Source organism: Colletes latitarsis, unplaced genomic scaffold (genome assembly GCF_051014445.1).
Source record: "Colletes latitarsis isolate SP2378_abdomen unplaced genomic scaffold, iyColLati1 scaffold0021, whole genome shotgun sequence".
Taxonomy (NCBI): Eukaryota; Metazoa; Arthropoda; class Insecta; order Hymenoptera; family Colletidae; genus Colletes; species Colletes latitarsis.
The window spans coordinates 4,002,328-4,007,166 of NW_027488371.1; positions in this window are offsets into that span (position 1 = coordinate 4,002,328).

Sequence of the window (4,839 nt, forward strand, 5' to 3'; positions counted from 1 at the left end):
CATTTTTCGCCTACTTTTTTGGCCAGATACTGGGCGTTTTCTGGTTTGGATCACGTAGTAATGTAGAACCACTCTGAAGCTGTGAGTTAAACCTATATTCAATCTATATTTTAGACGATAACACCGGTTAGGTCAGGGTTGGGTTTGGTATTTGCCATCATCTGCCTCATGCTTTCGCTTTTTTCACCTACTTGTTGGCCAGATCCTGGGCGTTTTCTGGGTCGGATCACGTAGTAATGTGGCACCACACTCAAACAGTGAAGTAATCCTGGATTCGATCTATATATTAGAGGGTAACACCGGTTAGGTTTGGGTTAGGTCTGGTATTTGCCATCATCTGGCTCATACTTTCGGAATTTTCGCATACTTGTTGGCCACATCCTGGGCGTTTTCTGGTTTGGATCACATAGCAATGTGGTATCACACTTAAACAGTGAGTTAAACCTGGATTCAACCAATATTTTAGAGGATAACAGCGGTGAGGTCAGGGTTAGTTCTGGTATTTGCCATCATCTATCTCATACTTTCGCATTTTTCGCCTACTTGTTGGCCAGATACTGGGCGTTTTCTGGATTGGATCACGTAGTAATGTGGCCCCACACTCAAACAGTGAGTTAAACCTGGATTCAATCTATATTTTAGAGGATAACACCGGTTAGGTCAGGGTTAGGTCTGGTATTTGCCATCATCTGGCTCACACTTTCGCAATTTTCGCATACTTGCTGGCCAGATCCTGGGCGTTTTCTGGTTTGGATCACATAGCAATGTGGTATCACACTTAAACAGTGAGTTAAACCTGGATTCAATCTATATTTTAGAGGATAACACCGGTTAGGTCTGGGTTAGGTCTGGTATTTGCCATCATCTGTCTCATACTTTCGTATTTTTCGCCTACTTGTTGGCCAGATACTGGGCGTTTCCTGGGTTGGATCACGTGGTAATGTGGTACCGCACTGAAACAGTGTAGTAATCCTGGATTCGATCTATATATTAGAGGGTAACACCGGTTAGGTTTGGGTTGGGTCTGGTATTTGCCATCATCTGGCTCATACTTTCGCAATTTTCGCATACTTGCTGGCCAGATCCTGGGCGTTTTCTGGTTTGGAAGACATAGTAATGTGGCCCCACACTCAAACAGTGAGTTAAACCTGGATTCAATCTATATCTTAGAGGATAACACCGGTTAGGTCTGGGTTAGGTCTGGTAGTTGCCATCATCTGTCTCATACTTTCGCATTTTTCGCCTACTTGTTGGCCAGATACTGGGTGTTCTCTGGGTAGGATCACGTGGTAATGTGGTACCGCATGGAAACAGTGAAGTAATCCTGGATTCGATCTATATATTAGAGGGTAACACCGGTTAGGTTTGGGTTAGGTCTGGTATTTGCCATCATCTGGCTCATACTTTCGCAATTTTCGCATACTTGTTGGCCACATCCTGGGCGTTTTCTGATTTGGATCACATAGCAATGTGGTATCACACTTAAACATTGAGTTAAACCTGGATTCAACCTATATTTTAGAGGATAACAGCTGTGAGGTCAGGGTTAGGTCTGGTATTTGCCATCATCTGTCTCATACTTTCGCATTTTTCGCCTACTTGTTGGCCAGATACTGGGCGTTTTCTGGATTCGATCACGTAGTAATGAGGCCCCACACTCAAACAGTGAGTTAAACCTCGATTCAATCTATATTTTAGAGGACAACACCGGTTAGGTCAGGGTTAGGTCTGGTATTTGCCATCATCTGTCTCATACTTTCGCATTTTTCGCCTACTTGTTGGCCAGATACTGGGCGTTTCCTGGGTTGGATCACGTGGTAATGTGGTACCGCACTGAAACAGTGTAGTAATCCTGGATTCGATCTATATATTAGAGGGTAACACCGGTTTGGGTTAGGTCTGGTATTTGCCATCATCTGGCTCATACTTTCGCAATTTTCGCATACTTGCTGGCCAGATCCTGGGCGTTTTCTGGTTTGGAACACATAGCAATGTGGTATCACACTTAAACAGTGAGTGAATCCTGGATTCAATCTATATGTTAGAGGATAACACCGGTTAGGTCAGGGTTAGGTCTGGTATTTGCCATCATGTGTCTCGTACTTTCGCATTTTTCGCCTACTTGTTGGCCAGATACTGGGCGTTTCCTGGGTTGGAGCACGTGGTAATGTGGTACCGCACTGATACAGTGTAGTAATCCTGGATTCGATCTATATATTAGAGGGTAACACCGGTTAGGTTTGGGTTAGGTCTGGTATTTGCCATCATCTGGCTCATACTTTCGCAATTTTCGCATACTTGCTGGCCAGATCCTGGGCGTTTTCTGGTTTGGAACACATAGCAATGTGGTATCACACTTAAACAATGAACTAAACCTGGATTCAATCTATATTTTAGAGGATAGCACCGGTTAGGTCTGGTATTTGCCATCATCTGTCTCATACTTTCGCAATTTTCGCATACTTGCTGGCCAGATCCTGGGCGTTTTCTGGTTTGGAAGACATAGTAATGTGGCCCCACACTCAAACAGTGAGTTAAACCTGGATTCAATCTATATCTTAGAGGATAACACCGGTTAGGTCTGGGTTAGGTCTGGTAGTTGCCATCATCTGTCTCATACTTTCGCATTTTTCGCCTACTTGTTGGCCAGATACTGGGCGTTTTCTGGATTCGATCACGTAGTAATGTGGTAGCACACTGAAACAGTGAGTTAATCCTGGATTCGCTCTATATATTAGAGGGTAACACCGGTTAGGTTTGGGTTAGAACTGGTATTTGCCATCATCTGCCTCATGCTTTCGCTTTTTTCACCTACTTGTTGGCCAGATCCTGGGCGTTTTCTGGGTCGGATCACGTAGTAATGTGGCACCACACTCAAACAGTGAACTAATCCTGGATTCGATCTATATATTAGAGGGTAACACCGGTTAGGTTTGGGTTAGGTCTGGTATTTGCCATCATCTGGCTCATACTTTCGCAATTTTCGCATACTTGTTGGCCACATCCTGGGCGTTTTCTGGTTTGGATCACATAGGAATGTGGTATCACACTTAAACAGTGAGTTAAACCTGGATTCAACCTATATTTTAGAGGATAACAGCGGTGAGGTCAGGGTTAGTTCTGGTATTTGCCATCATCTGTCTCATACTTTCGCATTTTTCACCTACTTGTTGGCAAGATCCTGGGCGTTTTCTGGGTCGGATCACGTAGTAATTTGGCAACACACTCAAACAGTGAGTTAAACCTGGATTCAATCTATATTTTAGAGGATAACACCGGTTAGGTCTGGGTTAGGTCTGGTAGTTGCTATCATCTGTCTCATACTTTCGCATTTTTCGCCTACTTGTTGGCCAGATACTGGGCGTTTTCTGGTTTGGATCACGTAGTAATGTAGAACCACTCTGAAGCTGTGAGTTAAACCTATATTCAATCTATATTTTAGAGGATAACACCGGTTAGGTCAGGGTTGGGTTTGGTATTTGCCATCATCTGCCTCATGCTTTCGCTTTTTTCACCTACTTGTTGGCCAGATCCTGGGCGTTTTCTGGGTCGGATCACGTAGTAATGTGGCACCACACTCAAACAGTGAAGTAATCCTGGATTCGATCTATATATTAGAGGGTAACACCGGTTAGGTTTGGGTTAGGTCTGGTATTTGCCATCATCTGGCTCATACTTTCGCAATTTTCGCATACTTGTTGGCCACATCCTGGGCGTTTTCTGGTTTGGATCATATAGGAATGTGGTATCACACTTAAACAGTGAGTTAAACCTGGATTCAACCTATATTTTAGAGGATAACAGCGGTGAGGTCAGGGTTAGTTCTGGTATTTGCCATCATCTGTCTCATACTTTCGCATTTTTCGCCTACTTGTTGACCAGATACTGGGCGTTTTCTGGATTGGATCACGTAGTAATGTGGCCCCACACTCAAACAGTGAGTTAAACCTGGAATCAATCTATATTTTAGAGGATAACACCGGTTAGGTCAGGGTTAGGTCTGGTATTTGCCATCATCTGTCTCATACTTTCGCATTTTTCGCTTACTTGTTGGCCAGATACTGGGCGTTTCCTGGGTTGGATCACGTGGTAATGTGGTACAGCACTGAAACAGTGTAGTAACCCTGGATTCGATCTATATATTAGAGGGTAACACCGGTTAGGTTCGGGGTAGGTCTGGTATTTGCCATCATCTGGCTCATACTTTCGCAGTTTTCGCATACTTCTTGGCCAGATCCTGGACGTTTTCTGGTTTGGATCACATAGCAATGTGGTATCACACTTAAACAGTGAGTTAAACCTGGATTCAATCTATATTTTAGAGGATAACAGCGCTGAGGTCAGGGTTAGGTCTGGTATTTGCCATCGTCTACCTCATACTTTCGCACTTTTCGCATACTTGTTGGCCAGATCCAGCCGCGTTTTCTGGTTTGGATCACGTAGTAATGTGGTACCACACTGAAACAGTGAGTTAATCCTGGATTCGATATATATATTAGAGGGTAACACCGGCTAGGTCAGGGTTAGGTCAGGGTTAGGTCTGGTATTTGCCATCATCTGTCTCATACTTTCGCATTTTCCGCCTACTTGTTGGCCAGATACTGGGCGTTTTCTGGGTTGGATCACGTAGTAATGTGGCCCCACACTCAAACAGTGAGTTAAACCTGGATTGAATCTATATTTTAGAGGATAACACCGGTTAGGTCAGGGTTAGGTCTGGTATTTGCCATCATCTGTCTCATACTTTCGCATTTTTCGCCTACTTGTTGGCCAGATACTGGGCGTTCACTGGGTTGGATCACGTGGTAATGTGGTACCGCACTGAAACAGTGTAGTAAT